Genomic DNA, 15801 nt, shown 5'->3' with positions numbered 1-15801 from the left:
GTGAGAATTTGAAAGTTTTGGGAGACTCTATATATATATATGAGATCAGACATTAAATATGTATAAATTTAAATACATAATGTTTCAAAAATATATACGAAATACGCTAAAGCTGCGCGATAATTACGTGTTGTATCGTAATATAATATTACGTGTAAATAAAAAACATTTAATGATAATATAGAGGAACTAATGGAAAGGAGAATTGACGGTATTTTTCGATTATATAGCGATCGTTTTCGAGCGCAAGTGGTATTCTAAACGCGCATGTTCCGCGGCTCATTAAGCAAATGGCCTTTAAAATGCGCGATAAAAATCACCCCGGCGTAACATCCACCTCGGCGCTATTAGCATAAAGGGTTAGCTGATGCGCCCCTTATGCATTACAATGAGTTTCACGCGTGTTAGCTCGAGTAACAGGTAGGCCGACAGGTGATTCTTCCGCGTAACATAATAATGGATCTGGTATATCTGAACAAGAGATACCTCTCGTATCTCTACGAGAAAGATTTAGAGCCTCCTACGATAAATACGCAATGTTCGTTGCAATGACCAGACACTACTTTACGGCACCATGTTAGAACGCAACTAAACTATTTTTATCTTATTTAATTAGTGTTTCTTAAATATGTATTCAAGTTTCAGTCATGCTTTTTGCCGTTCTAACATTTTCTCCGTCTTTCACCTCGGTCTCTTTTCCTTCCGCGTCTGATGATTGTACCGAATTACCAATTGCTAACAACTGCACTCAATCGCTTGGAATAACGACGGCCAGGGCAGTCGGAGGGAGAAGCCGATATATAAGAATCATTTGTTACAACGCGTTTCTACATATCTGACGAAAATCATTTCATTCCGAAAATGCTTCGATTTATGTGGCAAATTAAAGGAACCTTCGCGATGAGATAAAAAATATATCTAAGCTGCGAAGAAAATCATTCTTGGAGGGATACAATTGCAATGTCTCTATAATGGGTGTCTCATATTTCTACCTTACTCTCTAAACGGCTCCGTCTTTATTTTTAATCGCGACGCATGCGCCCCTCTCAAAGTTGACGCCGCAGGATACTCCGACTGCGAAACATCAGTTCTCCGATTTCATTCCCGTAATCCATTCTTAAGCAGCGTCCTCCCTCTTTTTTTTACGAGCCTCTAGCCTTCGTTCACGCTAGCCGGTCAAGATAACGCCAGCTTTATTATAGATTGACCCCGGGCACTCGACCCCTACCTTCTTCTCCCGTCGTCTCCCTCTCCCTCTTTGTGTCTCCCCGATGTCCCTGCCGGCAACCCCAGGGACACTCTCGTCCATCTCGAGTCCACACCCTTTGGACCATTTATCTCGATCGTTTGCATCGAACGAGAGCAAGGCCAGGCTCGCCCATCGTCATAAAGCTACCTCCCTCACCTCCTTATTTCGCGCGATATTAAAACCACCTGGCTAAAATCCGTTTTAGCCTTTCAACAGTTATCCTTATCATATTATAATGATGGGATATACTTGACGGACATATCTCTGTCTTTATACTGATAACTTGTAAAGAGACAGGTTTATTCGAAAATAAAAGCAACGAGAGTGGCGAAGAGAGGAGAAAATAAGACAGATAAGATGTTTAGAGACATTAATTATTCTTATCGCGATATGAAGAGCTTCGATCGAGAAGCGTGGAAATCAGCATTTTTGTCGTGTTTCTCGGAGAGGTAGCCGAGAAAACTAGAGCTGCCGCGAGATCGAAGAAGACGCGGAAAGAAGGATGGAGGAGCGCCGTTCCTTAGGAGGAGAGCCTAAGCGGAAGAGAGCCGGGAAGGGAGAAGCCGGGGAGGGTGAGATCTCTCACCTCCCCTCTCGCTCACCCTCGGTCTCTCGCACACAGAAACGGCGGGGGATTGCCGTGTGGCAATCAATGCCGTTGAATTAACGCCTGGCTGCCCGTTTGCGGGAAAAGTAAGATTAAAAGAAAGAAGAAATGGACGCCAACTACCCCGCAGCGAGAGAGCGCGAGGGGATGGAGAGACGCGCGAGCATGTCTATAACTGCCGGCCTCGCAGTCGCCTCTATTTTGCTGCTCGCTTTGCCTTCCGTTTGGCGTCGCGCAGACCTTCGCGTCGTGCTCGTCGTCTCGTGGACATTAACGACGTTTTTATTTCTGTACAAGTCTGATAATGGGAATTTCTTACCGTGTATCGAAATAATTTTTTTTCTTCATGTATAATCCCCTTGTATAGAAATTATTCCTTCCTCAAAATTATAAATTCTTATTTACATGTTGTTTTTATTTTTTATTTAATTTAAATATTATTAATTAATATTTTTATTAATTATATACATATATAAATTTATATATAATTAATATTTCTAATTAATTGAAATATAAATTGAAATGTTTTATATAATTATTTCTTATTATAAAGAAACTGGAAACAAAAAGATTGGAAAATGTGTGTGTGTAATGATTAGATAAAAAGTAAACGTAGATTTCTAAATGTATTCTCGCTTCTTTAGTAAAATGTTGTTATATTTCGGAAACGTTAGGAGGATTTTTTGAAAGGTCTATTTCAAAACAGAGCTTTTAAGCTTTCTAGATAAAAGACTGCCTTGATCCTCGAGCTTAAACTCTTCAGTAACCGCGAGATATCGGCTTATTGACTGTTTCGACAAAACATATACGCAGAAACCGCACTGTTTATTCAACCATCCTCTCGACATAAGACAGCGTATAAACAAGATTTTTAATACAATAATTTAATTATTCTTAATTTTAATTGTTAAACAAAAAAAATTTTAGAACAGTATTTTTATCGAGACATTGTTAAGAGAAATATTCATAGAAATATGTAAAGTTTGAAAATATTTTGGCGGGGGATGCTGGGACGAGCGAAAATCTTGTTTTCGCGAACGCGTGGAGAGAGCACGCAGTATCGACTGTGCGCGCGATAATATTTCTCGGGCTGATATATGGTCGTGCTTTATGGCTAACACTTTTCTCTCCCCGCGGATCCGCACCGAGTAGATCGTTTTCCAGGCGTGCTGGAAGCTCGTCTCAATCAGAGAGGGACTCGCCACCACCCGTTGCGTGATTGGTGGTAGCGATGGATCATTTTTTAAGTCCCACTGCCTGGCTCCCTCCTGATAAGGGCGAACCTTTAGGATCGGCTTTATTCCAGAGTGGTCGCGACGACCACGAGGGACGGACTGGAATTAACTTTAAAGCCACGTCATTGGTCGTTTCACCCCTATTCTATCCGTTTTGCATGCATGCGTGCCGCGCATGTGCGTATGCAACCCTTTGCCGAAGGATTGCGGTCCTCAACCTTCGTCGGTGAAATTCCAGAAGTGATACTTATCCCTTTGATTGGCCGATGAATTTACAGCTGTTCATATGATGCGATTAAACATGAACAAGTTTTAAAAGTCAAAAATTAATAGTTACTTTTTATTTTTATCATTTTCTTTCTAAATATTTTTTCGAGGAAATTATCAGAAATGTCAAAACGCAGTTTCGCACCATTTTTTTATCTGAAAAACTTTGAATCTTTTTTTTATACTTGATTAATTAATTTACATTATCTAAATTTTAAATGTGTAATTAATTGAGGATAATAAATATTGGTTGATGCAGGTGACATAATTGAAAGATAAGTCAAAGGTTTCCCATTGGTGAGTTAAAATGGCTCTATTTAAAGTGCGCACGAGCATACGCAGCCCTTTACATTTTCAAGCGAGCTTATTGGCCGACAGAAACCCTCTACTTTGCATTTATCACGCGCATGTGCACAAACAACCCTTTCGAAGGGTGAGTCGTACCCTTGCTCTTTTGTATTTTCATGAAGGGAGTTTCTTCCGAGGAACTCGATTGATTGATATTTGCACTCTCAAAATGAATACTTTAAATTCTGAATATATTTAAAAATATATAAGCATTGATAATGAAACAAACAAATATTAAAAATTAGAGAATCTAATTTCTTGTAAAATATATTGATAATTTTTCTTGTAAAAGTATTGATAATTATGCATATATAAATATATAATTAAATTCTAATTTCTTGTAAAATATATTTGTTGTTGCTGGCATCTTTTTGTATATTCACGTAGTTTGCAAAACTCACTTATTAATACAAATTAAAATATATTTACTAAGTTCGATCACATGCTTTTCAGAACGCGACGTCTTCTCGCGCTAGTACTAATTCCGTCTGCCTTTGCTATTGTTGCCATAGTTACGACGTGAAAGGACATCGTGCTTGCTTCGTCGGAGAAAACTGTGGGGGTTGCAGTAGGGATGGGTCTACGGGTGGTTAATGAAGCCAAATCCGTTTAGGTTGAATACTGTGGGAGCGGAACGAATTCAATGGTTCGTTAGATGGTTTGCATTGAAACGATAACGCGCGTGCATTCTCACCTTCTACGACAACGTTTATTTAAACCCTTTAACAAAAAGTCGTTATAAAAAATATGTTTGAGGAATAAACTTTAATGGAACAGAAAATTCGATAACATATATAATTATTTTCTAGTGAAATAAAAATTTTTTATTATTGTATACGTTTTTAATTTATATTTAATTTATATTATATTTATACATTTATTATTACATCGTATAAGCTACAATATTTTGTTAAATCAAAAATATTAAACATCTAAACAATAAAATATTTATTTTTGGATAATAATTTAATTAATGATTCCAACTATTCTAATTAGAAGAAATGTTTGATATCTTTTCTTTTTGATTTATTACAAAGATATTTGTCATCTGCAGCAAACAAATTTTCGATAAAGATTCAAATATTTACATTCGATGAGAAGATACATACAATCTTTCTCACTTCTCAAGATCGTATCTCGAAGAATTTATTAGATTCATTATTATTAGCGAGGAAACGCGAGAATCTCAACGCGAAAGCAGGTAAATTTCTTGTTCCCTGTCAGAAAAACAGAGGCTGCATAAACATTAATTAAATATCGCTGGCGCGGTTTAATGTTATATTTAACGCAGGCATAATCAAGATCGTCTATCTTTATCGCATTTCCTTTTAATTTTCCGCCAACGTGCGCCTACATTCTTCTATAATGCGCTAAATGAGAGATCGTGGTTCGATCATTGATAAGACACAAGATTTCGATGAAATTATCACGGCTACTTGCACTAACAATATGGCTTGTACTTTGTCCGGCCATAAATAAACATGAATATACAGCCGTCGTACAATATTTCTTTTTTTCTCCGTTTGCATATTACGGTATCCTTATCGCCATCGGATTGCATTCTCTTCGAGCAAGAGCGAGGGTCGGTTACACCTGCATAAAAATGCATCGGCATGGATACATATTATTATGTGCGTAAGCTTACATTGCATTCTTTTTTTTCCGATGCTAATACGCGGAAGCCCTCTTTATCTGCATTCGCGCCTCTTTAATTTTTCGCCAAGAGAATGTTATTCTCTACGTGTAATTAACATCAGCGATCACTAACCAAATCGTCGGCGATAATAAGATTACAGAGTACGTTATAAATAGAATTAAATTTTTTATATATATATATATAAAACTCACAATAATTGCAATTTCTTAATTATTTTATTTTACATGTTTCAGATATATATAATATAATATATGTATATATTGTATATTCTTTATATAAATTTAAATTTAAATTAATCTATGTTTGAGTAAATTATTTTTTTAACATTGATAGAAAGATTGGCTTTAGAAGAGAATTACTAAAAATAAGTATTAACTTTTTTGGGTCCTAACATCCAGTTATTTTAATTTCTGTAAATTTTCGTGATATAATACATATATATGTACAGGCACAATAAAATTACAGTAACTTGTTTCTTCAATATATGTTGTTTTGCATATTTCTTATGAATATGCATGAGTATAACTACTTGTTTTACGATGCAACATGTTTTCTAGAAAAATCTAGATACCCGACAATGTAAGGAAATATATTTATTACAAGAGGAAGAACTTTTAATGATTAATATTAATAAAGATTTTTTAACATATTTTCTACTTATTTATAATCATAATATATATATATATATATATATATATATATATATATTCGCGTACGTATAAACTGTTTTAACATGTTTTGCTTATGCTAATTATTTTTTCTCGAATATCATTAAACGATGTGAACATGCAAGACTGAAATTTCATATTACAAATATAATAAGCGTTATGTTTGTTAACTTTACATCAATTTTATTTCAATAAAAACGGATAAAATTTAAGCCGTAATTTGGTTCAAAATTTTGGAAATAGTATTTCGAATCAAATTTTTTATATAAGAGAAAATCTTTTCCAAGTCTGTTAAAGAATATACTTTTTAAAATTTTACATAATCGCCAAAGAGCGATACTTGCAGCAATCTTTACGCTGTATTACGTACTCACATATATATATATATATATATGCGCGATAATGGCACGGTAATACTTATAATAAACGCAGCGAATGGCCTATTTAGCGGTCTTTAATAATTACTATGGCAATTATTTAGCATTTTACGCTGATACACTCGGCCGCTCGAATTTTCCTCTAATTATCCGCGAACATACGGCTTATCCGGTTTGTCTAATGTGCATCTCGAGATTCGATAAAAATCGCTTCTTCTTTCTCCGCTTAAGCGTATGCACTTTTACCATATAACGCATCTTTTAGCCACGTTGCTAGCCGATCCGATTCTCATGCGGATGTGAGTAATACGTCATAGTGCCGATTATGTATGAGAATGTATCTGCTAAACACTATCGCGATTCGTCCATTAAGGCGAACTTTTATACGGAACGTGCGTCCTGCGGGGGTACTCTTCGGCTTGCTAATTAAAGTAGCCGCATCGTCGGGTGCTAATGAGCAGACGCAGCCATAAGTTAACTCGGCAATTACCGCTGCTTTATTGCGCTTCTCAATGTCGACGTTATCAATAAATGCAGATCTGTGTCCGGGAATCGGAAACGCACGCGCGATCGATGATTGTCCTTTTTTTTTTTGCATAATTTAATTGTTTTAATTCCGCTTTTTAAAACGCGCGATGGAATGAAAAGCCGAGTCAAATAAGCTTGTTTAAATAACGTCGCCATGTGTTTCACGAATAAAATTGTATTTCTTGAGAGTTCTCTGATCCAATTTTCTTATAACATCTCTGAAAAGGGAACAAATGCTCTTAAATATTTCCAACAACACTAGAAAATAATTATTTGTAATTAATATTATAAGAATATTTAGAAAAATATCTTTTATATTTCATAAATATTGTGTTACATTGATAAATATTTTTAAATGTAATAATTTTATAACTAAATATTATTAAGAATAATAGAGAAATTCATCGTCGAATATTAATATAGAATATGTATTTAGAACGCGTCCGCATTAAAGATCCGTGAAAACGGTGACGTAAGCTAAGAGGAGCCGATCGTAAACCTAAAAGCTACCCAGGAAGTAGCCGTGAAAAGCGGACGGCGTGCAAGATGGTGGCTCACACGTGTTCATTAATAGCATACGTCGGTTCCCGCCGATGGCGGTGTTCCGGGTGCTCTCTCGCGCGCGAGAGAGAGAGAGAGAGAGAGAGAGAGAGAGCCATTCCCCTTTCTCGCTCGCGGAAAAGTTGCCGGCAAGTAAAAGCCGACGAACATCGTCGCCTCGCCCGCAATTCCCGAGTAACTTCCCTCGCCGGTCGTCGCCGTCGCGCTTCTCGCCGCTCGCGGAAAATGTATCTATCCGTAAACTTGCTTTCCGGGGGGAGGGGGGTGGAGGGTGGAGGTGGAGACGTGTACACGGTGTGTATGTGGCGCAGCTACATGTATGGTAGGTACTTCGCAACGCGGCGAGACGTGGATGGTCGAGATTCGGTGCGGAAAAAGTTCGGCGAACGAGGAAATCTCGAAACTGCGACGCGGAACTTTCTCTAACGACGATATCCAACGGCAGTATCATCGCCAGCTTAAACGCGATTATTACGAGTCTCGCGCGCGCGCTAATCGCCATTTTCATCGTGGACAATTTTTCGCGGGGAACAACAAACATTCTGGAATAATTTTAAATTTCTAGTGCATTTTATTTCATGCGACAGATCCATTTCTCTCTTATATCGTTTCTGAAAATTTTTTAATACTTGCAGCTTATCTATTCAGATTTAATGATATTTAATTAAAACGCCGTCACGTCTCTCGCATATTGACATGACGCGACGAGATCCTGAAACTTCTCCCAGCCAAATAAGAGAGCGGCACGCTATTACGACGAAAGGAAAAGGATAACCGTAACTCATCCCTGCCACGGAGAACGTTTTTAGGTCGCGTAGTAAGACGGGGAGAAGGGGGGGGGGGGGGAGGGGTGTCTGGATGCTGCCGCATCGATCCGATACATCACGGGGGCATTTACATCCCCCCACTCACAACCCCACGTCTTACGCTGCCTCCCTCTCTCTCCCTCTTTCTCCATCCCTCCTGGAGCTCCGTCTCGATCACACAGCCGCCACCGCCAGGGTGGTTTCTCTCCGCGCGGCCGCTTATGCCGCCACTTTCCTGGGAGCGCTTGCGCGGGAAATTCCTCCCTTCCTCTTCCCGCCACCATTCCGTCTTTGCAACTACCAGGACTCCCCTCTCGCAACCCTCCTCGTTCTCGCCGCTCGACGATGCAACGGCCATTGTCTACGCGTCAAATCTTTCCACCCGCAAACGATAGTCCGTCCGATCGCAATGAGCAGCGGTCGTTTACACGATTTTTCTAACTTTCGATCGTATACGTTCGATTGAGAGCTTCTGCTACGGCAATGTACTCGAGGAAAATCTCGTATCTATCGGAATAGCAACGCGTAAGAGCAACGCGATTGAGAGAAGATTCGTTCGTTCCCGATTTAAGACTTTTTCCCCGAAGCATTTGCGTTTATCCGAACGAGATCTTTTGTTTAATTTATCTAATAAAGATATTAAAAAGTATTTTTTATTTTAACGCTGTTGTTACGTCATATTCAAATACTGTTGCAATATTTCCGCTAATTTAATAACGTTCAAAAAATCCTCATACGTTTGCTCTAATTGCATCTTACATTATGTTTTTGAATAAATTAAATCGACGTTTCATTAGGCCGCCATCTTTCCGCAAATTTATAAAGTCGAAACAATGTAAGCTTGTTGATGCAATTACATGTATGTATAATCAATTTTTTTTTTCTACGCAGCAATTTTCATTCGCCTCATTCGCAACATCCGGGAAATCGCGGCGAAATTGTAATAAATAAATGTGTAATGACGACACGCGCCAGATACCGCACGGAAAACGTCGATCTGGTAGATTTTTACGGATGCGCGCATGACCCATCAACCGGCCACAAACTCACGTTGAAATATCAAACAGACCGGGAGGTTTTCATTCTGATTGTTGCACGCCGCGCAATTACGAGATAGTATCTAGTATATATATAATATGCGTGCGTTTTCCAGCTGGGAAAATGATGATGTGCGAGTTTTCCTGTGGTGTCGACCTCGCCAGAGTATCGTCGTAAAAAATTATTTCCAATTTCTTCATTTTTTTTTTTTACATAAAATTATAGTTTTATATTTTATAGTTAATATAGTTTATATAAGTAAAAGGACACATGATAAAGATAATAAACGTTCGCATTATTACTAGGACAACTTTTTAACGAAATCTACGTTTCTTCCTTAGCTTAAAAATCATTTTTTTTTTCTCGAAAACATCGAGTTTTACGAATCGTTTTGTTTCATGAAATGGTTTAGAATTTTGCGGACAAATTATTGGAACGTGATCCGCGAAGACCACGCCCAAGACGATTCCTTAAGCGAGCCGGTATCAGGAAGCACAAAAAGTCCTCGGGTATACGAACCAGTGATAGAGATGACGAAGAGAGCCAAAGGTTGGAAAGAAGAGGAGCCGAGGTGGGGGGGGGTAGTTCTTTGTCTCGGGGGTTCGGATTCTGAAGATAGAGGCTAATTCCTGGCAGTCACCCCTCGAGGAATGTCGACCTCTCCACCCAGCACAAACTCTCCTCTCCGTCCACCTTTTCGCCCTTTCTCGTCCTTTTCCTTCGTCTTCCTAGGTACTTTGATGTTCCTAATTTGATTGAAGGAATCCGCCGTACGGATCCTCTAACTTCGTCTTTATTGATTGCTGTTTTGTTCGACAACGTCCGTTGTATCGGAGGGTCGCGTCGCAAGAGATGCAAGCGGTATCCAATCCGAAATCCTTTCGACGTGACGTTTAAATTCCGCCGATCACCCATCTGCCATTGTCCGCCGCGTAGACGAAGCGTTACGATTCGCTTGGTTGAACGCTCCGACGTGAAAGGATCGATTCGTCCCCGCAATTTGATTGCGCGATAGTTAATTTTCGCAAGGAATAATAATTGAAAAAAATGTAAGAGAATGAGCCTAATCCGAAAGTAAAGGAGACTAGCTATCCGTTATACATCTAACGTCATCAAGGACCGATTTTTCCGATATTTTCTCAATTTTTCTCCACCAGTCTCGCAAGTCTGACGCTCGGGGTAACTTATGCCAGAGACAGTTATTACGTCGTAACTATCAAGAGAATCGTCGAAAATTCGTTTTGATTATATCGGAGTCGCTGCTGTCGTCCGGCTTCTAATCTGATTCGAGCCGCTTATACGGAACCAAATGTCGATATCCACTCCGGCGTGGACTTCGACTTCCTTTTTTCCCTGGTACATTCCACTTCCCGCTAGCCTCCGCCGCCCGTCGCCGTAAGGAAAAAAGGAATGCTATCAGGAAACCCGATAAAGAGGAGGGAGGAAGGGGGGGGGGGAGAAAGAGGGGGTCCGCGAATTTTCTGCAAAAACCGGAGAGATCTTCGGCCGGAGCTTGCGCGTCCCGTATCTTATCGTGAAGCAGACGTCCACGGCAGAGAATCCCGGGCGTCCCATATAGATACGTACCTATATTATATCTGCGTCGTTCACATATCTGGATAGAGGAGCGCATCATATTCCCCCGTATACCTTCTCTCTACCTACCTACGTATCTACCTACCGTACACTGTATATAGATATACATACATACATATATATATATATATATATATATATATATATATATATATATATCGATACCGTACGTACGTATATATGAGAATATCGCCCACGTATCTATATTATATCCCGCGAAATATCGAATGGACGTCGTATCTTCTTGTCATCTCGAGCGGAGATGATGCTATGCTATAGCATGCCTAGAATGTTCTCCGGATTACCAATGCAGCAATATTATTTATACAAAATTCTGATTGCACAATAATTTGACGACTTGAACGATGATTCACAATATAAAATGGCGAAGCCTGCGTGTTAATACGGGAATTTCCTCTCTTAATTTTGTAAATTAGAATATGAAAGTGTATAATTATGAATAATAAGTAGGCATTATTATGATTGGTAAAGTATTTCTTATTATGTATGTCGAATTGTAAAATTGAAATACATTTTTAGTTTTATTAAATACGTTTTTAAGTACCGGATGAACACGGTCGATTTTTTTTCTTTTTTTTTTTTTGCTCTTATTGGGTAACGGACGGCCCGTATCTCTTTCATAATAGATATACACATGTATTTGTGCGCGAAATACACACCTATATATCGGCAAAGTACCCATTACCAGTACTCGAGCGGTATTAATCTGCTGCGGGCTAATTGCATGTCGATTACAGTGATCGTAACGAGTGCCGATAAATACTGGAATCAAAGTGAAAAGTTTCCGCTCGAAACGTTTTAGGCCATGCGTGCGATATACTAGATGTTCCATGAAGGCTACTTTGATCGATACGAAATATCGTTGGATCATTTGCAAAATATTATTCTATTTTATGACGTGTAATGTTCCTCACCAATTTAAAAATTAAATTATCTATTCCTTCGTATTTATTACGTCATTACTTTCATAATAATTAAACTAACAGATCTGTAAAACAAATATTTATTTTATATTCATATTCAATAAATATCATGAGTTTATATAATCATCCATGTATTTCAGCTTGTAAAAACTGCTTTCAAATTGGTTTAAAATATTAAACGCAAATAATTATTTATATCGAAATATGGGATTTGTAAAATGTATGGCCGTGCCATACCTTTACATTAGTGTTAATTTTTATATTTATTTTAAACACAATTATGCGGAAAATAGCTTTTCACATTTACAAGATACAATCAAAAATGATCGAACGATCCATCTCTCTTTCGTCTTTCACCGCTCGAGTTTTGCAAAAATGGCCGTCGGGCATGTCGGACCATGGTTGTCTCCGGGAAAACGAGAACGGTTTGGAGGATGGAGGGCAGCACAATGGCATTACTAATGATTTTAGTTCGGCGACCCTCAGGGCCGTCATATCGATACGCGATAGGATACCGCGATACGCGGGTAGAAACGCCGGTCGGATAAACCAGGAACCGCCGGACCCCTCCGCTTCCATTTCTACTGACGACGATGAACGGAAGGGAGAGAGAAAAAGAGAGATAGAGAGAGGAAGAGAGAGAAAGACAGAAAGGAAGAAAGTGTTCCGAAGCGAGTTCAGGGGTTACGTCTACTTGATCGACCCCGACGACTATCGATGATTTCGTTTACCTCGAAATGGAAAAGAGCGAATAAAACCACGACAGTGGTATATCTTACAGTCCAATTTCGAGTCTTGAGAAACCAATGTCTTCGATTAGACCGATTTTACGAGATAATTTTATTTCTAATTTTTTTTTTAAATATTTTTACCGTTTTATTTAATTATATATTACACTATTTTATTTATGTTTATTAATTTTGTTAATATATAATAGATTTATTATATTCACGTCGCGTAGTAAAGATACTAAAAATCAATGCAATTAATTTACTTTTTCTTTATTATTGCTCTATATGTAATATATTAATACTCTTTTTTGTTATACTATATATAATTAAATGAAAATGATTATCTAATTGTTGTTTTTTTTTAAAAAAAAAAAGCAACAATTTTTGACGCTATAATATAATATAATTATTTGACGTAGAAAGAATCGGATGTGCACATTGACGTGCAAAAGTATCGAAAAGAGGAAAGGAAGGGCTATATATTCGGCAGCTTCGTTCCGGGAGTTGCTACGTTCCCGAGGTTGCACGAGGGTGCCTTACCCTCTCCGTACAGTTAAATGTCTATGTTCTTTCCATCATTCTCCGTCCTTCAAACTTGGCGTTGTTCACTCACTCACTCACTCACTCCGCCAGAAAATCCCTCGCGGCCTTCACTCAATCATACGCTATTTGTGTCGCGGCGACCACACAATCGGCGCAAGAAAAAGGTGTCCATCGGGCAAGAAGGAAAGCCGCCCTGCCCGGTCCTGGCGTCATTCAACTCTCAACCCCGCATCTCTTCACCTCCCTAATCGCAATTTTGCCGCGGATTGATCGTTAATTCGTTTTGTTAGAAATATCGATTAGAATTATTTTAGCGTATTTATTAAATCATCCGTGCATTTATTAGAATATGTATTTTGATGTATTAATTAATATGCGGTCTCTAAATATCGTTTCGAATTTTTCGATGTATGAACATTCATGAATATCGAATTTTATCCCGCGGATTATTATGCAATGCATATATCGGAGTTACTTCACACTTACAGCATCATATTAAGATTGCCAAGATATTCTCGCTCGTAATTTGGTTTCTTTTGCGATTAACAATCATCGTCTTCCATGTCTGCTTATTATATACAATGTGGGATGGCAATTTCCTGCAGCATAAAAAATATTATTTATTTTGCCGTAATTCAACGCGCTGGCGCGTAGGAAGCGGAACGCGTTTTGCTGGCTTAAATCTCGTCGAGTCACTACCGTTAAGTACGATTAATTATTTTAAGCTTTCCACTCGACGAGCATCGCTCGGTAGCAAGCGCTGCTTTCCACAATCTGCGTAAATCTCGCATGCCATTTGCATTTCGCAAGTTTTTTCTTGATATACCTCAATATGCGCTCGCTCTATATATTCGTCGGCTGCAATTAAAATTGATTCCGCAACGCCCGATGCATAACGCCGATGCCAGATATGCGGTGCAATAACTCAACGATCATTTGACGTCCACACACACTGTAAGATTTCCGATTACAAAGTAAAGAGGATCTTGGAGAACGGTTTCTAATAAAATATTTTTTTTTATATGGAGATATAACGATAATAAAAATATTTTTATTTAATTTTTTCAAGGAACATTTTTTTCACACACACCCCACAAAATTTTGTGGGGTGTAATAATACTTTTAGTATATCTCTCTCGCACAGAAATATCCATCATATTTACACACTCAAAAAAAATTGTATATATAACAATAATAAGTTTTTTATTTATTGCAAAAAAAAAAACGAGAATAATGAATTAACGAGATGTCACGTTTTAAAATTATATCTTGTGCGCTAACCGCGATTTATCATAAACTAGCCACCCTCTATCTCACTCCCCTATAAAAGTATCCTCCAGTAACTCCCTGCGACGAACAATGTCTCTGTTTTCCGCTTCTCCCCCGCCGCGGCAACCATTTTTATTCGCCGCAGTATGCGCTTCATAATCTTTGTCGACTCCTCGAATGTCAGACTTCTTCTTGCCGTGCCCGCACACATCCTCCTCCCTTACCCTTCATACCCGCAACCTCCCCTAGCCGAATGTTGCCTCGTTTTCTTGCCAGAGTTTCTCCTCAGGATAGAGATCGCCTTTGTGCTTCCATCGACTCCGGCTGACAGGTGGAAATGGACGATTAAACGATCGACAAACCCGCCAAGAATTGTCTGGAAGCGTTGGCCACTACTACCGCAAAAAGCAGTCGCATTCAAAACGAGTGCTTTTTGTAACTCACCATTTATGTCTAGAAGGTTGAAAGAATAGTGCAAAGGAGGGAGAGAGAAAAGGAAACGAGCAACATTTTTTTTAAGCAAGAGCAAATGTTTCTTTCTCTATTACACAAAAAGCACATATAATTTTTCTGGAAATTTTAGAAAAGAGAACAGATTTCATTTACGCTGGTTTTTGCAATATAATATATAAAAAATATTGATATTCGTGCAATAAAATTTCTTGGCTTCTTTGAATGTTAAATGATATATAATTTTAATCGCAAGTTAAATCTTGTAAGATTATACCATTGAAATGCATATCATTCATATATTGAGAAATAAGAATAAATTATAAAAGAAATTTTTATATCCCGATTTTTTATATTTTAAGAAACTTGTACAGAATTGAATATATACGCATCGGGTCAAGAAAGAAAAATAAGCGAGAAGGCGACGAAAGGAAAAAGGGAGGGAGGGTTGAGACGAAAAGGAGAGCAAAGAGATTTAGGCTAAAAGAGGAGGACGATTATTTATGGGACGGTTGGATAGTGGTGCGTCCGTGCCATGCATAGACAGTACCTCGTTCCGGCCGGCAAACGAATGGCTCATTTTCCGTCCGCAAATGTACGGAAATGCCGCTCGAGAACGGCATTTCTTAATATTCGCCGATATCGGATGATAAACTGGGGTAAGCCACGTTTCCATAGAAACGCTGTATTCAGCGATATTACCGTGATCTGTCGCTGTATGTAATAGTCATTCTGCAGAAATACGCTAATTTACATCTTTCCAACTCAACACTTTAAAATTGCGAATCTATATTATTTTTAAAAGACAAGAGAGAGAGAGATTAAAAAAAAAGAAAAAAATATTTTATAAAATATAAAAATTTTGCCATTTTTCTTCTTTGAAACGCGCATTTATATACGTCATTGGCAATCATAAAATAGGAGAGA

General features: G+C 38.3%; 1 protein-coding gene and 1 pseudogene across 1 annotated transcript in view; one reads left to right on the top strand and one right to left on the bottom strand.

The window, feature by feature from the left end:
* The window catches only part of LOC126856962 (transmembrane protein 147), a 135551-nt gene that overhangs the window by 29554 nt on the left and 90196 nt on the right, over positions 1 to 15801 (bottom strand). The gene's annotated exons all lie outside the window — the stretch shown is intronic.
* On the top strand, positions 12270 to 15524 carry LOC126857181 (uncharacterized; annotated as a pseudogene).

The sequence above is a fragment of the Cataglyphis hispanica genome, chromosome 20 (assembly GCF_021464435.1).
Source record: "Cataglyphis hispanica isolate Lineage 1 chromosome 20, ULB_Chis1_1.0, whole genome shotgun sequence".
NCBI classification, from domain to species: domain Eukaryota; kingdom Metazoa; phylum Arthropoda; class Insecta; order Hymenoptera; family Formicidae; genus Cataglyphis; species Cataglyphis hispanica.
This window is presented reverse-complemented; position numbering and strand designations above follow the sequence as displayed.